Source organism: Mycteria americana, chromosome 1 (assembly GCF_035582795.1).
Source record: "Mycteria americana isolate JAX WOST 10 ecotype Jacksonville Zoo and Gardens chromosome 1, USCA_MyAme_1.0, whole genome shotgun sequence".
Classification (NCBI taxonomy): Eukaryota; Metazoa; Chordata; class Aves; order Ciconiiformes; family Ciconiidae; genus Mycteria; species Mycteria americana.
Window position 1 is genome coordinate 67,515,858 of NC_134365.1, and position 20,331 is coordinate 67,536,188.

The 20,331-nt window shown below is 45.7% G+C and overlaps 1 protein-coding gene across 1 annotated transcript in view; it reads right to left on the reverse strand.

The window, feature by feature from the left end:
- The window catches only part of RESF1 (retroelement silencing factor 1), a 32,515-nt gene extending 19,498 nt beyond the window's left edge, over positions 1 to 13,017 (reverse strand). Inside the window, exons 1-2 of the mRNA XM_075503840.1 lie at positions 12,578 to 13,017; positions 9,442 to 9,524 (exon numbers count right to left, since the gene is read on the reverse strand). The gene's annotated coding sequence lies outside the window, so the exon portion shown is untranslated. The remainder of the gene's footprint in view (positions 1 to 9,441; positions 9,525 to 12,577) is intronic.
- Between the last annotated feature and the right edge of the window lie 7,314 nt (positions 13,018 to 20,331).

The following is a 20,331-nucleotide window of genomic DNA, read 5'->3' on the forward strand; positions in this document are numbered from 1 at the left end:
ACAGTTTTACAACCTATTCTTTGCAATGCCCTTCACACATTCCTTTCCCTGAAGGACATGTACAACCCATTACCATTCAATGTTGGGTTCGTGGCTATCTCTGCCATCAGAATCCAACCTTTAGGCCCCAACCATGAGATTCTCACCTCCCTCTCCTCCAGCTACAGATGATCCCTCAGACTCACCTGTTACAGAAGCCTATCCTTTCAATACTCCACAGAAGGATGGGATGTCTAGTTTACAGAAGTCTCCACTATCCTTCAGCATAATGTCTGGTTTGGGCATGCCACTGCTTTTCATACTGCAGATGACCAAGCTGTTACCTGATTGCCATGATAGTGCCCAGATGGCTAAACTCTTGGCCCTTTGCTTAGTCATTCACTCCTCTAACAACCAGATCTACATCAGCTCCTGGGCTCTTTTGGCTGGGTGCACCCACTGGCTTCCCTCTTGGAAAGCACACTCCTTCCGCACCCATATTGGGGAAATTTGGGGCTGACTTCTTTGTCAATAAATACAGGACTATGCGCACTCATGTGCTTTGGCTGTCAGTCATGTTGATTCCCATTCTGCTTGCCCCATGGCCAAGGCCATATGGAATGCCCAAGCAGATGTCACTGCTGTGATCAGAGGGGTGACAGTGGTGGCAAACACTGACACCTATGAAAAAGCCAACCACAGTCCAATAGTAGCAGATAAAACTGAGGAAACTTTAGCCCAAACCTCCAACCTGGACCACAGAACCACTATGGTGGCTCTCTGGTTGCACAAGTGTTGGGGTCATCCTGCTGCTAAAGCTTTAGTCAGAGTTGCACCACACTATGAAATATGTCTTCCCCCAGACATGGCACAAAGTGCCATGACACAGTGCCTGTGACACAGGCCCAAGTGGGAAAGAACTAGTCTCTTTCAGCAATTAGCTACCCACAGCCAGCACTATGGAAATACTAGCAGACATTATATTGGTCCAATAATCAGTGTGCCATGTGCCTGTACCAACCCTTTTGTGGCATGTCCTGTACACCTTCTCACTCTGTTGACATTGTATGCCTTTAGGTTAAAGCTTTAATCACCAAGTTTAACACTACTCTCTTGTCTGAGTCCCATCAGTACTTCCCTTCCTGAGCTCACCACAACCAACCCTCCAACTATTCTTCCTAACTCACCCTCTCCATCCCCCATCGTTACTGAAGTATAGAATAGTCACAGAATGGTTTGGGTTGGAATGGACCTTAAAGATCACCTAGTTCCAAGCCCCCTGCCATGGGCAGGGATACCTTCCACAAGATCAGGTTGCTCAAAAAGCCTCATTCAACCTGGCCTTGAACACTTCCAGGGAGGTGAAATCCACTTCTCTGGGCAACCTGTTCCAGTGTCTCACCACCTCCACAGTAAAGAATTTCTTCCTAATATCTAATCTAAATCTACCCTCTTTCAGTTTAAAACCATTACCCCTCATCCTCTCACTACACTCCCTGATAAAGAGTCCCTCCCCATCTTTCCCGTAGGCCCCCTTTAAGTACTGGAAGGCTGCAATAAGGTCTCCCCAGAGCCTTCTCTTCTCTAGGCTAAACCACCCCAACTCTCTCAGCCTGTCCTCACAGAGAAGGTATTCCAGCCCCCAATAATCTTTGTGGCCCTCCCCTGGACAAGTAGGTACCTATGTGATTTGGACAAATATGCAACAGCTACTTTTGGATCATAACTGGTCCTTAAGAGTTAACACTGCTAACCAGCATATCTAGACTGAAGTCAGTGTGTCCCCCTTCTTGTCTACCATTTATGACTGATGGCTAGCCTGGCTCCACATCTGTACCCTACCTCAGCAGAGCATACACACACATAAAGACCTTACAGGCTATTTGGAGTGCTTAACACTATGGATGCAGAAGCCCCAGCCAATAAGCTAGACCCAATGACTACCTCACTGCAAAATCTTCACTTTCCCTTACAGTAATCGTTACTTAAATTGGGATTAGGACAATGGGTGACCACAAACACTTTACCTTTACGGGAATGTCCAAAAAACAGTGATTGCACATTATTACTAAACCTTTAGGGGTAACCTAAGTGAATGTTTCCTCAGCTCTGAGCTGCCTTCAAGCCCAATGAAGGGTCCGAGCTGCAGTAACTGTAATCTTAAGAGAAGGTGACAGCAGAATCCCACCTGCTGAAACTCATAAAAGTTGTCCAGAATAAGGCCACTGAAACCAAATGACACCTGCAAGCCTGGTAGCTCTCGGTAAACTTTACATATAATGAAATCACAGACTTAGCTGTTGCCTATGTATTGACTATAGGGGATGCTACTACTGAATGAATCTACCCTATCATATCTCTGGCTTTACACCAAGACAGATCTGTGATCCATCCCATGGATCATCAACAATAGGCCTGGCAGAGAAATAAAGGACAACAACAGGTAGACATTGAAGCTTGCATCTCTGATCTAGGATGGGGCTCGTGTGTGAAGGGAATTCCTCTGGAACCTCCGATATGTGCCTTAATTCCCCTAGGGGAGTCTGACATTTCTCAGTACACCCCGACAAACACGCTGAGACAGTACTCGTCTATGTCAGCCACAGCTGTGTATATTTATGATCTTGAATGGTCACCAACGGCAACTGGAGCTTTGAATTTGATGTTACAACCAGTTGCAGTTTTGTTAGTTTTGACTTTGTGTTTATTGCTTACAATCATTCTGTATATCAAAGTTGGGCAAATAATGAAACAAATTATGTTAATCCAACATGTAAAACATATGCAATCAACTGATTCTGTATGCGTAATGGTATATAATTAGCATTAATTGTAACACTTAAGCTAAGCAACTCATCAAATAATTGTACCCTTACCACTGATCTGCAATACACCGCATATTTATGACAGAGGCAAGAGGTAATCATGCTACTACTCTATGAGACAATTAAGTAGATTGACTGTAGTCATGGGGTGGAGTGTGACAGATACACTCAACTCCTTGACCAAACCAGTGATAGTTTGGTTCAGGCTCCCAAGGAAGTAAAGGCCTAGGCCATGACCGGGTCAAGAACTTCTCTAGTTCCAACCCGTTCTTTGAAAACCCACAGAGGAACAGGGTGACATGGTGAGCTTTGATGCATATGAGCTGGGAAACTGGAACACCAATCATGCGATTAACACATGAATAGCAGGTAGTTCTTCCAAGACTAATTTGTCAAGGAACAAATGAAGTTGTGGGTACAAGGCGTCTCATGTTTACCTTTTCCATTGCACGTAATTTGACTACAAGCCAACGCTTTATTCCATAAATATGACAGCCTGAGTGAGCCTTTTCGAGCTCTCCCTGATAAGCAGCTAGCTGCATGGCAGTGATCTCCCCTTGAGCCTGGATGCCTCTGAAGGTTACGCCTTGAGATTGAAAGACACCTTACCAACTGCAGATCTTTGGCAAGTGACTGATAGCACACACAACCTTGTATCACAGGGCATTAAGATCTTGCACTGGTATTTTTGAATTATTATTATATCCTCTGTAGAGTAAATAATAGATTGAACCTTGCCATCAGACTTTCGTAAGCCTTACTTTTACATCATCTTCAATAAAACCACTTTTGCTGCTACCTTTGGCAGTGATTCTTTAAGCGGTCTAAGTCTCCCTTGTGACAAGTGTAACTGAGGCACTCACAATAGTTATAAAATATTCTTATTCATTACTAAAAGATTCCTTTAATTGGACCAAAACTCTAAACACCAAATATATGTATTTCAACACCAGCCACTCTGATCTCAGTTGTTTCCCACCTCTCCAGGACATGGAGTTCAGGAAACCCAAGCTTCCAAGAACTGAAAGGACAAAAGTTCAGCTGCAGGCCAGCATGACTTTGCTCCCCTGTTTCTGCTTCTGGACTTCTAGCAGCCAGTCTCAGTTAACCAAAAGCATTTAAAATGAATTCAGTATGTTTGACATACGTATCATAGAAAGATTAGAGCAGCTTGGCAGACCTGTACCTGTGGTACAAGATGGCCTGAATCAACCAAACTTGTGCCCAAAGGAAAGGGTACATACACACCAAGAATTGTCATTTTCCTCAGTTTAGAACTGTATTTTAGATGTCACAGTAGCACCAGGACCCAGGGGTTTTCTTGCCACAAGGGTTCTTAGCAGTTTCGTAGGAGATAATTTGTTAGAAATTACCTATATCTCAGATTGACAGTCAATTACAGGGTAGTTACAGTAAATTTAAGCATATGAAGACCAGTCACTTCTCTTTGCAGATTCCCAATTCCACCATTTCCAACACTGTATTTCCAACTTTCACCTACTGACTTTGCTGTCCTAATGCCATCTGCTGCTACAGATGAGCGTTACAAAAATGGTTATTGGATGAGCCCATTTTAGTTTTACGCCCATGAACTTCATGTTGAATCAGGCTCTTCCTCCCAGCCTTCCTTTGTGTTCTTAGCATTGTCTCCTCCAACCACCAGGTCTTTTAATGTGACTTTATTCAGTATTATCCAACAGTATTTCTGAGTCAGTTTGTTAGTGGGTTTTTTTGTTTGTTTTGGGGGTTTTTTTTGTTTTTGTTGGTTTTTTTTTTTTTTTTTAAGTGAACCCACTTCATTCTTGAAGTCCTCAGGGCCCAAATCTAGCACAGCAGGAAGAGCGCTCAGAACAAACAGGACCTTTTCAGAACAGATAAAGAAACAGGAGAAAGATTTTTCCATTCAAGCAACAGCCATTAAAATAAAACCCGTCAAAATTATCCTCTTCAAATTATCTCATTAGCATAGCCCTGGTGCTTGTTAAGAGATGCAAGTGACCACCTCCAGCAGCTCTGTGGCCTGGTGGTTCCTCCTGCCCTGAGGCTGGAGCCCAGCCTGGAGACCCAGGTGTCTCCATTTGCAGGCCCATGGACGCAGCTGCTGCTGCCTTCCTGTTTGCAGGTTCAACCAGCAGCAAGGCTGGGCATGCATCCCAGAGACACACACAGGACACTGACACAGAAAGCCACAGACAAGGCACTGCCTTCAACAGCACCTACATATATGACTCACATAAAATAGACAGGCAGGCAAGTCCCTTTCCTCCTTTTTGGCTGGTCAGGATTGAATGTCTCTCTGAAACCCACAGACCCCCACTCTACAGTCACACACACATTCACGGATCCCTCAAGTACCAGCACAGCCCCTCTGCCCATCCAATACCCCTGCATGGCCCTCTCACCCACTTCAAAGGATCTCCTGCTTGCCAGCTGGTCCAGCTTGATGCTCACTAGCAAACAGATGCACACACTTGTTTCCATAAGCACTCCACACTCACAGATCCCCCAAGTACCAGCATGGACCCTCTGCCCATCTGATACCCCTGCCTGGACCCAGGGCCTCCTACCCAACAGCTAGTCCACCTTGAAGTCTGCTAGCGAATTATACAGGCAAACCCCACACACACAATTTGGGAAAGATGTCCCACACACCCTCACCAGCAGCCAGCATCAGGCACGTGGGCTGTGACCCACAGTCCCACTCCAGCCACCAGCACTGAGCCCCTTCACTCCGCTCACCCTGATGAGGCTCCCACTCACTCCAACTGCTGACACCGCAGGCCAGGGGTGCCTGCACCCCCCAGTATGACCCCAGTTGCTGGCACCAAATCCACTCACATCTGTCCTCCCAGTAGCTGGCACTCCAGACAGAAAGTCTGTGGGACCTGTGAAAACACTCCCAAGAGCTACAGTCCTTCGAATTACTTATGCTGAGACACCCTCTCGCTCCAGTTGGTGGCACCATGACCCAGAGGTACCTACACCTCCAGTCTGACTCCACTTGCTGGCCCAGTTATCAACTCACACTGGTCCCTTCAGTAGCTGGCACCTAGTCCTTGCAGCACTCACACACAGGGTATAGAGAGTGAGACTATGCAGAGGGATAGTTAAGAAGGGACTTAAGAAGATAGGACTGGCTGCAGGGATCAGGCACAGGGCTCAGTCAGACAGACATCCTGACCAGCCACCCCAGACGGACCCCTTTTATACCCTCTTCTGTCTGTTCCCCCTCTGCATAATTCCATCATCCTCTTCCTCCCACCCACAACTGGGACTCCTAGGTTTGTACTCTTAATCAGTTTAAAAGTCTAGGTTTGCCTACAGTTTCTCAATGGCCCATCAATTAGCAAGACTAACGAAGTTTGTTTCTTCTGTCTCCTTCACATCTGCCTGTCAGGTTTATCTCTTAAGTTTTTGTTATTGCTTCCCTCTTTTCCCTATAATCCCATTTGACAAGGCCCTTGCTCGGAAGATCTTGCTGAAAAAAACACCCTCACTTCCCACACACTCTTACCAACTAGCATAGCTGAGGAGGTTTGCTTCTTGTCATTATCCCCAGTATTGTCTGCCCATCAGGTTTGTGTCTCTGAACATTTTGGTTTATTCCTTCCCCCTTATTGTCTCCTTTTGCACTGAAGAGGTCTAGAAGCAGATAACCTTAATGAAGCAGATGCTCTCACCACCTTCCACATACCCTTATGCTCAACACATTCCCCAACTTTATTGCTGGAAACAGCATCCTGCAAATGGTGCTCCTTCACTGCCAACACAGGCCATTCTTTTAATTCTTGGTCTGCTATTTCTTCTGCTGCTTTCACACACATTTCCATTGCTATATCAGCCATGGCAATTTTAACATTTACGTTACAAATCTGAAATTATGTTTCAATAGGGATATTTGAGGCAGGGCTGCAGGACTATTAAAAACTTACGGAACACTTAGGGAAAGGATCAAGTGTGGGGGGAAAGCGGGATGTGTAAGAACAACGAGAGAGGGAAATTGGAGGGAGAGGAAATTGGAGGGAGAGTGAAAGGGGCTGGTCACATGTAAGCAAGGTCCAGTCGGGACCAGGGGCTCATAGCTCATATGTTTAAGGTCAGCAACTGAAGAGACAAGGGTGCCAGCACCTGGAGAAGAGACCACAGGCCTTGGAGGTCTCAGTGACAGCAAATGGAGAGACTGGCGTGCAGGGAAAGTCCAGGTGCCAGCAACTGGAAAAGGAGCTGCAGGTCACAGGGCTACGTATGTAGTCAGCAACTGGAGAGACCAGTGGGTGTGCAAGAGGTCCAAGGGCCAGTAATTAAAGGAACCTCAGTGTGTTTACATTTTCCCATAGTGTATTTATGCCACTGTCTGTGGATGTGTAAGTGTAATTTCAAGCTGAACTAGCTAGAGCAGGAGGAAAACCCAAGACACAACCAACAACAGACCAGTAGCAAAGTATATGACCCAATACTCCCATACTCATGTGTCACTTGCGTACACAGAATTGGCCAATAAAATTATCAACTTAAAAATATTGGTCAATTTTCTCCAGTTTATGCTGAATATAAGATTTATAAGACAACAGTTGATAACTTTCATGGGTGCCTTACACTACACAGACCTCTGCACACTACACTACCCATAATTGTTTAATACCCTTCAGACTGTACTGAAGTTGTGTTTCTTGTAGCAGGCAGTTAATAACAACTTGAGAAATTAATTATATACGTCAATTTAAAATTTAATTTAAAATATTAATTTTATATTAAAATTAAATTTAAGATTTATTTTAAAATATTAATTTAATACTATTCAGAGATAGTACAAAAATTTTAAAAAAACAAGGAAAAAGTACTCCATGGCACTTGGCAATGGACCTGATCCACAGTCCTACAGCTATAGAATCACTCTCAGCAACACTGCTGCAAGAGTCATAGAGATTGCAGTCACAGCCAGAAGGGCAGCAGGAGGGAGGCCATTCTTCTCACCAGGAATGAGATAACACGGATGAACACCATGCCACATATCAACAACTGGAAGTGCTAGATACAGAAAAATTTGAATTTGTCATAAGCAGCATCTAAACCAAGCTCGGAGAGATTATTCTGAAAGATAAAAAGTGAATTTTCTGCAAGCACCGTGGACTCCAGCCATTTGGAAGAGCCATGCTTCACAAGGAGTTTTAAAATTCTGGTTCTCCAGAATATGGAGCAACATACCAACATCAGCAAAAGAGATGTCACTGTTCAGAACAAAACAAAATCTTCAAGATTGTATTTGATTGCTCGATGGTATCAACCAAGCATTTATTGCTTACACTCCTCAGGGGAAAATTTATGTTCACTTTTGACTAATAGCTGTAAGCATGAGAAAGCAATTTTTAACAGAGAATTGGCAAATTTGCAGAGAAAAGGGCATTAGTAACAGGGATCAGATTCATCACACAAATTAATGTCTCCTAATATTCTATTCAGAACCTACAGATGAAAGCTTTTCTAATACTAGCATCAGACTCCTTTATATGGGAATATCCTTGCCTCTGCAGTTCATGCATATAATTGAAATATATACCTATAAGTATGCATCTGTAGCTCATGCTTTTTAGTTGTATTACTATGATGGAAGAGGTTAGCTAATGATAAAGCAGAGTCCAAAGATACTTTTTCTTTGATGGAATGACATTTTTTAGACGATACCTTCACCCCTACGTTACAGCTGCAGATTTCTACTTATCACACTTTATGGAAACTACTGTGAAATGCAGAGCAACCATGAAATGCACTGCAATCTCTGAAGATTTTCCAAGTTCCCTCCAAGTTTTAAGGCACACTCAGAGAACTGTCTTACATCTTCAGTAGTTGTACCTCCTTTTAAAAGTATTCCTCTCAAATCATTCAACACCTAATGACTGCTAATTGGAGCAAAGTTTGCAATCTATGTGGCAGAATGCTGGCAAATTAAGAAGTTAATTGAATTTCAGCCACAGAGAATAATAGTAATCTTTCACCAGCCCATACTAGCAGAGCTCTTTGGCATATTTGCATTTTATGGAGACCATTTATACCAGCAATAAGGCATATCACCAGCTTCAAGATCACAAGAGTGGTTTTAAAAAAAAGCATAGCTGTGATAATGCCTTTCTTCTCTACTGATTTGTGAAGTTTACCATATACTGTAAGTTACATTATCAATGCTTTCCCTCATTCAATGATCTTCCCTGCAATTCCTTCAAGTATAAAATCCTATAGCTTTTTTGGTTTACATTTTCACTGACCTTTGCAGTTTCAAAACTGTTGAGAACTTACAACTCATGTTTATCAGAGACACAAATAATAGTCGGAAAGATCCTCGTAGCGTCTAGCAATCAAATGTGTGAAAAAGCAAAAATCCATTCCCTGTCAGCAATGGGAAAGTGCCAGAGTCCTTTGAAAAACTGTGGCTGTAACAGCGTTAAGTACAGCTTAGAAATACTTCGAGTGGCAAAGACAGGTTGAGAAGTTTTACATTTTCCCCAACCCCATCTTCTTCCCCATTTCTACATCTTCAGTTGCACCGATGCTGCTACTTGTGGTGCCTCAGGATGAACCAGACTATAGATAATAAAATAGCTCCCATATTTCCAACTTTTTAAAAAAAGGTAAGATCACTTACTTCAGCAATCTTGTTAGTGTGTCCCTTCAGACAGATGTGTAGCACCCACTGGAAGAGCAGGAGCTCCCTACTGGTCTTTGCTCCTAGAAAGGACAATAGTCATTAAGCTGCAAGTGCTACTTTTACCGAAGTAGCAATGACCTGTACCAACAATATCACTGGACAGTCTCCTATGTCCCTGATTACTAATAATACATCAGAAGATCTCCTGGCAGTTTTGAAGTCCAATTTGCTGTGAAGCAACAGCTTCCTTTTATTAGTGCCCAGTATCAGTTCACAAAGGCAACAAATAGCAATCACCTAACGCTAACAACCATGTGTGTTTTCACCATTTATCCCTTGTCTTTTTTTTTTCCCCCCTTTCCTTTTCTTGAGAGTCACCAACAGGCTCTACATTTTCTCACAAGCCCTCATAGTCAGGCTTAGCAAAGCATGACCTGCTCTAGGAATTAAGATAGCTGAATGGCACCTTCTTGACCTTCTGCTCCCTTTACTCTTTCTTTGCTGTCTTCAGCCTTCCCTCCTGACCCCTTTTCAAATCAGGGGGTGGGGAATACTGATCTCCCTCCTGTGCCCACTTATTGATTATTAGTCATCAACAAAGAGACAAAAGGCTCAACATCAAACCAACAGGTTAATTATTGCATTGATTAGGACTAGGAGAGACCACAAACACTGTGACAAAGTCACACGTCTCCAACCCACCGATATGTTGCTCATGGTTGCAGCAAATGAAACTGAGCAAGCTCAGCACATACAGGATTTAAGAAACCACTTCCCTTGTTTATAGCCCACAGTCAAAAGTCAATAGGCCCAGGTGGTGGCTCAGAAGGTCATAGGAAGCAGCTCAGCTGGTCCATTAAGGGCAGAAGGCCTGGCAAGAAGGACTGCCTGAGGAGCACAGCCCCTCACCCGGCAAGGTGCACCATCACACCTCTACTCCATCAGGGGTGACTAAGCAAACACAACAGGCCCCTTTTGATCATTTTTTCCTCACAAAAAAAGGCAAACAAAAGAGCTGGGAAATGTTGTTCTATGTAACTTTTAGAAACAGGTATAAAAATAATCTACTACCAAAATGTGTTTGCCTGCAGAAAACACGTAAGTCAGTAACTTGCTGGCTTTTTAAAAGCCAATGTTTGAAGGACAGCCTCCTGCAGATCAGAGTATTTTACTGATCTACAATTACTTCTGTTGAAGAGTGGTAGGAAGGGGGCGGAGTGAAAAAGTATCTATACTTTAAGGAGAAAACAGAACCAAAATGACAAAAAAGTTCTTCTGAAAATCTGGCAGACCAATGAACTGGAGAAATAGTTTTAGCTATTTTTACTATTAAGGAGGAAACTAAAACACCCCATAACAGACTTGATATGAAGTATGCTGTTTTTTTCTGCCAAAACATCAGACAATATACTATTTCCTGAAACAAAAATACTGTTTAAGCTTAAACTAGAAAGAGGGGTTCACCCTTTAACTCTGAAGCACCACCTGACTCACTGCAGCGGGCCACGCAAAGACAGTGAACTAGCAGTTCCTGAAAAACACCGTCAGAACTACCTCAGCACATTGGCTAAGGCTTTGCTTTGAGGCTCAGGGGAACTTTTATACTGGCACAGCTATCGAGAGTAAAGGATTTAATTTTGTGGACACTAACACAAGTCTGCTTTCTCTACCAGGAACGTCTATCTAAATGTTTTGGGACAGTGACTGGTTAATTCAAGGAAATCGGGCGATAAGAGCCCAGTTAGGGAGCTTTTGATGTTAGCGACAAGTTTTACTCCCACCATTCTCAGATGCAAGAGCTAGAAAATATTTACCAGGAGTCACGATGAGCTGGGTTTGTTTTGTTCTATTTTTAAGTCATCCCAGGAGGCTAGTTAAGAGCAGCGAAAGGCCCAACATTACCACAGAGCTCCTAGAAAGAGTTGGGTCAACCTCATAACAACTTCTAGGAAAACAACCTCCAGCATTCCTACAGGCTTCTGAAGCATATCCAGTGCCGGGAAAACCTACTCATGTTCTAGCTGATGCCTCTAGTTTTCACTGATACCAAGAGCAGATGAAGCATATTTCCCAGAGCATATGAAGAACGTTGATAAAGAAGTGTTGATGGGGTACTTGCCTTTTTTCTCACATTTCCATCTGCAAAGGCATAAGCTAGGTAATTCTTTCAACTACACTACTCAGACAACCCAAAGCAGAATAGCAACCTATACCTCTTTAAAACCATTTTTTTCTTTCGTTATATAAACAGGTTTGTCAGTTCAACCACAATACTTGACTGCAGGTGTCCCTCTTACACAAGGCTGAGCATCGGCTCCTTACCACATACCTTGGGATGCCTACCTGAAAGGCTGAAGCAAAAATCACGGGCAAACACTGAACTTCCATCACAGACCTTAAATACAGGGGGTTCAAAACACCTGGTCTTCCCCACACTACAAGTCCATAACCTGAAAGCTAATTACTTTTTTTTTTTTTAATAATATCTTTCAGTCCTACCTCCCCGCCTTGCCATACCCTATGGAGAAAGACAGTAACTAAACTTCTGCTGAAAGTGATCGGGGTGGGGGATGTTTCTGGAGGCAAACAGTTCGGCCGAAAAGCGCGCCTGCAGATCTCATTGTGCTTGCTCGGCCGCTCGCAGGATGCTTCATTCGCGTTAACTGGTTCTGCGAGAGGAGCAGCTAACTACCTGCCGGCCGCCGCGCCTCGCGGTGCCTGACCCGCTCCACATCAGGCGCCCAGCGCCGCCCCTGCCCGCCAGGACGGGACCGCCGGCCGCCCCGAGGGAGACCCGCCGCCGCCCCGGCGGACCGCCGCGGCCCTGCAGGGCCCTCGCCTGCCGGCGGCCCCGGGCGGCTCCGCCCGCGATCTCCCCTGCTACCCCGGGGAGGAGGCGGGAACGGCCCCACCGGCCCCAGCCCGAGGAGGCGGCTCCGCCGCTCGCCCCAAGCCCCGCCGGAGGGACGGCGCGGCCCTTACCGGCGGGCGGGCATCTCCCTCCCTCCCCGCCCGCCGGCCCGGGGAGCGGCTCTCCGCAGCCGCCGGGTCCCCGGCCCCGCGGGCGGAGGAAGGCAGGGCGCCCGCCGCGGGTCCCCCACTGCCGCCCGCCCCGCTCCCTTCCCCTCCTCACCGAGCCCAGCGCGGCAGGCCGGCGAGTCGCTCCGAGCGCAGAGGCGGAGCCAGCGGCCGTTAGCTCCGGTGAGAGGCGGAAGGAGACCGCAACCGGCGGCACCGCCGCTACCGCCGGAGGCCAGGGGCAACGGGGCAGGCGCCAAGGCCCGCCCTGGGGCGGGACCCTCCGCAGGGAGGGGAGGCGGGACGGCCGGCGCCCACCCCTGCCGCTCTGCCCAGCCCCGGGCAGGCCGTGCCGGCGCCGGGGGGCCGGGGGGCTGGGGCCTGGGGCCTGGGGCTTGAGCCGGCCAGGCCGCGCCAGCCCAGCCGGGAAGCGGTACGAAGGCAGCGGTGTGCAGTTCAGATGCTGCGGCTGGCCGGTGCCGCCTAGGAGGACGTGTTCGGCAGGCGGGAGCAGAAGTTCGCCTGGGGTTTCACCGAGGCACTGACAGGGAGCTGTGCAGCGCGGTCAGATGTGGCTTTCGGCTTCTCAGATCCCTCCAGCCTGAGCTCCTCCTCCCTGCCTGGCCTCCCTGCCTTCTCAGGTCCCCAGAGAACTCCGCAGCTCCCTGTTTCAGGCACATCACCATTTCTAAGAAAAATACAGTGGTTCTTTCACCCCCCACCCTGAGTTGAGGACCATCTGGGACCTAAAGGGGGGTCTGCAATTAGAGGAACTGGGGACTGATAAATATAAAGGCTCTGTAGTAAAAATCTAGGTAGATGGAAAAAAAAAGTTAGATATTAAACGTGCGAATAAAATATATGTAAGCAGTACGGTAGTACTTACAGATAAATTTCACATCACAAAATTACCAGAAGGCTATGATCTGTTTAAAAGGTCTAAGTTTAAGTTTTAAACAGGTGACAAGCCTATACTGAATGGATCTCAAGTTCTATATCTTGAGTAGCAGTTAGGGGAACAAAGCTCATTACATAACTGTATAGTCAGGGAAAGTAATTTTTATTAAGTAAGTGTTACAAAGGAGCTGACTCTGCTCACTCGCAGCAGTACTGGGATGCGTGTCTCCAAGCAGGCTGGTGTGACGTGTAGGATGAGGGACTGGCACATGACGGAAGACATGGCAGCTACTGAATCCTCTCTGTCCCAGGTTCCTCTTCATTGCTGCGAACAAACTGCTTTTGGGTAGGCCTTACATGTATAACCTTTTGGAGCCAAGAGTTACTGTGATCTTTTGCCTCCACGTGAGTCTTCGGAAACGTTGCTGAGTCAATGCTGTGCTTTTGTTTTCCCTTTCTATTTGCCTTCTGGCTCCAGGCCAGTTGTCAAACGACCCTACGGTGACAGGCAGGCTCTTTTAAGGATCCTTGGTAGAATGAGAACTGGCCACAAAGTTGTAGTTATAATTAGAGCTTTACTATTGTATAACGATTTTAGCAATCAGTGTAGCTTGTCATTACACAGAATTTCTAGCAATTAGCATAGCTTTCCTATTACCTAAAATTTCAGCTAACTAGACTTTTTAGTCACCTGGACCCTCTGCAGATTGGATCAAATTCTTAATAATCAGTGCATGGTACAATAATCATAATCTAGGCTCTGACTTTGAAAAGTGCATGACTCACCCACTCAGCCGTCAGAGGAAGAAGAATGATGGAGGCCGGTACTCCAGCCAACGGTGAGGGTGCCGGCGCTCCCTGTGCCTGTATCGCACTGGGAAACACGAAGGCTTTAGCAGTCCGGCTGCTGTTTAATCCACTTAAAAACCTTTTGGATTTATACCTCTCAGTTTGGGCATTTGATCTTTACCACTTCTATAAAGTAGTGGGTTCTGAAGAGGCTGCCAGAAAATCGATATGCAAGAATTTTGGCTGCAGGAGACAGCAAGCTGTGGGTGGTAATGGCTCCATAATGATCTTTATCTCTTCCTGTCCGGTGTGTCCTGCCTACCTGGTGTTGCTCTGGCTTTGACCCAGTGGTGCTGCCCCCAGCATACATCAGGCCTTAGCATGAGCTGTGCGTTAGAAAAAATCTGAGCAAGCGTTGAGTGAGCAGTCACAGGAGGCATCCCTGACCACCAGGGGATCACGGGTTTTGCCATCCAGAATATCTCACATATCATCACGCTTTGCTGTTCCATAACGGGTGTCACCATGTCCTGGCACTGGTATCCCCCAGTCCTGTACCAGCTGTCAGGAGCAGGGGATACCAGTCACATGGCTTCATTTTCTTGCTATGTGGTTATTGAATGAAACCATGCGTAGCTTGTGCTGTGATCCAGGTGAACCACCAACCTTAGGTAACTATGCGTCATCCCCATTTTACCCCATCCCCTCAAAACAACCTCAAAATTTCTCTTACAAATTTCTATGGTCCCACATGTAAGAGGAAATCTAAGAATAGCCAGAGGCAACAGACCCACAGTAGGGGAAATGAGACCATGTGCCACGACAGGACAGTAACCAAACTCTCAGTACAACACAAACACATTTAGCATTTCCTGTGGTGAGACAAAGACCAACTTGCCGGTTTAGCACATTTAGATGATTGCTGATTTAACATCTGGAAGGCAACAGGGTAAGCAATGAAACAATGCTGTGCTTAAGAAAGCTGCAGGATAAGGGCACAGTGATGAATTATCTCTGATTATCTCTGAGCTGGTTATAGAAATTGTGGTTTGCCAGGGACGATTAGCAATTAATCTAAAGGATATAAGGAAGTACAAGGGGCCACAGATCACAGAAACTAAAAAAAAAAAAAAAGGCATTACAAGGCTACTCAGAGACTGAGCAACAGAGAATCAGCATTGAAGGCCCCACCATCTCGTAGTATGCTTCTGGACAAAATGTCCAGCATACAGCTAGACAAGTCCATAATACATTGTGTGAGCAATTGGCTGACAGGTCAGGCTCAAAGAGTTATAATAAATGGGGTTACATCAGGCTGGCGGCCATTCACCCGTAGGGTCCCCCAGGGCTCAGTTTTAGGGCCAGAGCTCTTCAATGTTTTTATAAATGACGTGGATGCAGGAGTTGAATGTACATTAAGTAAGTTTGCCACTGATACTAAATTAGGAGGAGCTGTGGACTCCCTCGAGGGTAGGGAGGCCTTACAGAGAGATCTGGATAGACTGGAGAGCTTGGGCAGTCACCAACCCAAGCTTTAACAAGAACAAGTGCTGGATTCTCCACCTGGGATGGGGTAATCCTGGTTATACGTAGAAATTGCAGGATGAGAGGCTGGAGACCAGCCCCGTGGAAAGAGATCTGGGGGTTTGGGTTGATGGCAAGTTGAATATGAGTCAACAGTGTGCCCTGGCAGCCAAAAGGGCCAAACGTGTCCTGGGGTGCATCCAGCACAGCATAGCTAGCGGGTCGAGGGAGGTGATTGTCCCACTCTAGACTGCACTGGTGCAGCCCCACCTCGAGTGCTGTGTGCAGTTTTGGGTGCCTCAATATAAGAAGGACATCAAACTATTAGAGTGTGTCCAGAGGAGGGTGACCAAGATGGTGAAAGGCCTCGAGGGCAAGACTTATGAGGAGCAGCTGAGGTCACTTTTTTTGTCCAGCTTGGAGAAGAGAAGGCTGAGGGGTGACCATCACAGTCTACAACTTCCTCAAGGGGGGCAGCAGAGGGGAGGTGCTGATCTCCTCTCTCTGGTGACCAGCAATAGGACACAAGGAAATGGAATGAACGTGCAGCAGGAGAAGTTCAGATTAGACATTAGGAAAATGTTCTTCACTGAGAGGGTGGTTGGTTACTGGAACAGGCTCCCCAGGGAAGTGGTCACGGCACCAAGCCTGTCAGAGTTCAAGGAGTGTCTTAGTCATATGGTTTAGTTTTAGACAGTCCTGCGAGGAGCAGGGAGTTGGACTCGATGATCCTTATGGGTCCCTTCCAACTGCAGATATTCTATGATTCTATGATTCTGTGACCTGAAAATCAATTGGTACAGAGGTGAATATCCTTCTCCAGGCCACCTCAACATGCCAAGCAGGTTTCATGAGCCCAACAGATGTAATGCAAATGAGGGATTCAAACTTGTTTCTTTATTAAGACAACTCAATATCATGCTATGTTTCTAATTACCCTTGCACACATACACACACACTCACACGCACTTCACAATTTCCCATTACAGCAGAGCGATCAGGAGTCTATTGCAGCAGATGGGCTTGGGGTGCTTATCACGTATTGGTTTTCTTGTTGCCCAAGGCTTTATGGTTTCTTTGCCACTCAGTGCTTAATCTTATGGGGATCCTTGACCTTTGCCTACTCCAGATTCCAAGCTACCAGAGCATGCCTCCCAACCTAGTGCTGTTTGTGTGGCATCCCGGCCCCCTTCCTCCATTGTCAGGCATGGCCTCTCCTTGGTCAAGAGCTGAGTATACTGTGCAAACAGAAGCTGCGTATAATGAGGTGTGACCAGCAGGATGATGCAAACATGAACTGGGTGTAATGAGCCTTGGTGTGTGCCGTGGCTGAACTACGGACAGGAAAGCACTCTGAAAAAGTAAGGGAGTCAAGGATAAAGTGAAATAATTCCTTTTAGAAAGCATATAACATAAATGAAATATAACCACCGTGAATTAAGTGTCGGAAGGTAGTGTCAGGATGCAAGCCTGCTCTACTTGAAGGCTGATACAATCCATCAATTATATCAGTTGTACTGCATCGGGCCAAAATTGTCTAGGTAACACCAGCGTTGGAAACACCAGGTTGAGAAGCAGAGGTAGCATAATTAAGGCCAATGGGGAAGAAGTAATATGGGGAATGTTGTTTATTTTGGGAGGAATCTGGGCAGAGACAAGCAGGTATGTGTAGGGGCAGTGAAAAGGTGGGCTCAGGGAAAGAGAAAATGGGTTGGCACTAGGACTGCAAGTGCTTATTGATGGTGGTGTTCAAAAATGGAGGTACCATGGACTAAACACGTCCTGGTTTCAATTTCCACTCTGTCCTGGGGTCTCACACTCTTTTGAATCTCAGTCCATGGCATGTTTTCTTTGTGTGTTTCAGCTCATCTAGATGTCCAGATTCCATTATAATTGCTCTATGTTATATTGATTTTTAACACGATTGAGTCTGAATGAACTTTCCAGGTCAGGTTATTATCATTTTTAGTCCACACAGAGTTCATTTTCTTCCAATTAAAAACCTCCATCAGTAACAGTGTTGTTTCCAGCATCTTGAAGCACAAACAGTATTACTGACCCTTTGTAATGAGAATTACTTCCTGTAATTCTCAGAGTAGTGGAGTCAGATGCACTCATTATTTCCATGATCATTACCAGTAATAGTTGGAAAAATCTATTTTCACTAAAAGAAACAGTTTCTGTCATGATGGAGATGCTGTCAAACTGGATCTATTTTTTCTCATTACCTAGATCCATGTCATGGACCTGAGGGCACCAGCAGCCCTGGGTGTCCCTGCCCAGCTCCTCCAGGGCTCCCCCCACCCTGCCCATGGCCCAAGACCCCATGTCAGCCCCCTCCCAAGGCTGTCAATCCCTGCCCCAGTGACACCGCGGCGGTGCTGGTCTTCAGCTCCCCACAGCCCTGCCCTGCCCGGCCATGGGCCCCACTGAGCTGCGCCAACCCACAGGTTGACATCTTGGCCCAGCCTTGGCCCGTCCCTGGTGCCCTGCCAGGCCATCCTGGGGCTGTGTCTGAGCCTGGTTCCCCTCACTGGGTCTGACCCTGACCCACATCCATGGGCTGATGTCCTGGCGGTGCCCGATGCCATGGGGATGGCCACAGCTGCCAGCCCTGCCCTGCTGCCCAGGGGAAAAGCAGACAGTCGGGGCAGGCATCCAGTTGAGGCTCAGCTCAGGCATGTCCCTGCCTCCACTTATATACTCTTTTCTTTTTGACAGCAGATTGTGTATCATCACGCTCACATGGTTACACATCAAACAATTCAATGTTGCAGTAATTAGAAGCTGGGGTCACTGTGAGCTGATGATTATCAGCAGGGGCAGGATGTTCGCTTTGTGAACTGAGACCGGATCATGCATGCCAAGCCATGTCCTTGACTCCTCAACAATATTCTGAATCCTCGCCTTGCAATGAATAACATTGCTACATAAGGGATATAAAACAGCAGAATATTCTTAGTAGTCCATACATTTGAACTGTGATGCACGTACTCATTTTTCATTATGGCATTTCATTGATTTGATATGACAGAGGACCCATCCTATTTATAGTCACAGATGGACCTTCACCTTTATCCTACAAATTGTGTTCTGTCAACAAGTTCAAATACAAAACTGTGTCCTCAACCTCTGCATATATACATATTCAAGGGGGCACCTTCACTTCTATCATTCCTACTCTTTCAATCTTCTACTTTATTTTCTCTTGTATCTCTGACCATTCCTGATGTATCTCAGTTATCCAGGTTCAAATATCTCTGTCTGAAGGAGTTTCTAGAGAAGTTAAGGGCATAATGAGCAGCACCTTCATTCCAAAAAAGGGTTTGGAAGAACTAAATCCCAGGTGCCAATCAACTGGAGCTTCTTAAAACTGTCAAGATCAGGGATAACTGGTAATTTCAGTCCTTCCTGCTCTTATTCACTGTCTTCCATGATGCCTCTGTAACGGTTTGGTTTTCATGCACCACTTGTGCAGTCAGGATGACTGAATGTCATTCAGCACTTGCAACTTTTGCTTCATCCTCAGACCTTGGAGGCTAGTCATGGTCACTAAACCCTTGAAGCAAAGGCCTCCAGCTGAGTCAGTGGCTTGTGGAGTTGCACATGTGGGGTATGTTTCCAGTTGTCGTGTAATATATTATATGCTTATTTATTTATCTGTCTTCTTTTCCCTTTCCTGTTTCCTTGATCTTTATGTTTCTGTTGGGCACTGATATTTGCTGTTACTGATTGTATCACATGCCTCAGGCTGGCAATTTCTCTAACAGGCATATCCACCATTCTTTCATTCAGTTTCCTATTCCTGTTCCTCTGATGAGCTTTCACAAGTCTGATCCGCAAATGGTTCCCAGACTGACTCATCCATTTATCAATCTCTTTACATGGATCCTTATTTGAAATAATCTTCCCATCTCCTGACTTCCACCACCTTTTGGCTGAAGCAAATATCCAGAATTGTATTCCCTGCACACAATAATCTGAATTTCAAACCATCCATCCTTTTATCACCTCATGATCTCTAAAAATCACTTGCAGGCCTGCCTGCTGGGATTACCTGCCCACAAGTTTGTCCTCATGGATGTTCAGGGCTGCACATCCAATGCACCATCTTCCACTTAACATTGAACTTCCAACAGTGAACCAAATTTTGCTCATGCTGAAATTACGCATTCATGCTTCAAAGCCTTCTACCCATAGGGTATTCTTTTACAGTGGTTGGGCATTCATGTTTTGGTCCTTCATTGCTAAGGGCATGGTATCATAACCTGAAGAGAATCAGATCTAAACTATTACCAGTAATATGCCATAATTACATAGATATTAAGGACAAGCAGCTGAAAAAAGTGTTGTATGCATGTATTATTTTACCATTAATGTATAAAGTTAATTTTGAAGGTTGCTAGAACAGGAAAGTATCTAGTCATTAGCCCTAGAAGAGGAACATATTGGAATGTGCTGAGACTATTAGGACTCTACACCCAGATAACACTATCAAGATACTATATGTTAAAGTGTGTTAAGCTACATCAGAGAAGACATGAGCTATGCTACCAAGGAATTGTATCTTGATAGATGTAAAACTCACGGAGCCACAAATGGAAATGCTGTCAGGAAACTATATCTTGATGGTGTAGCCTTGTAGCCCAGGTAAAGTCA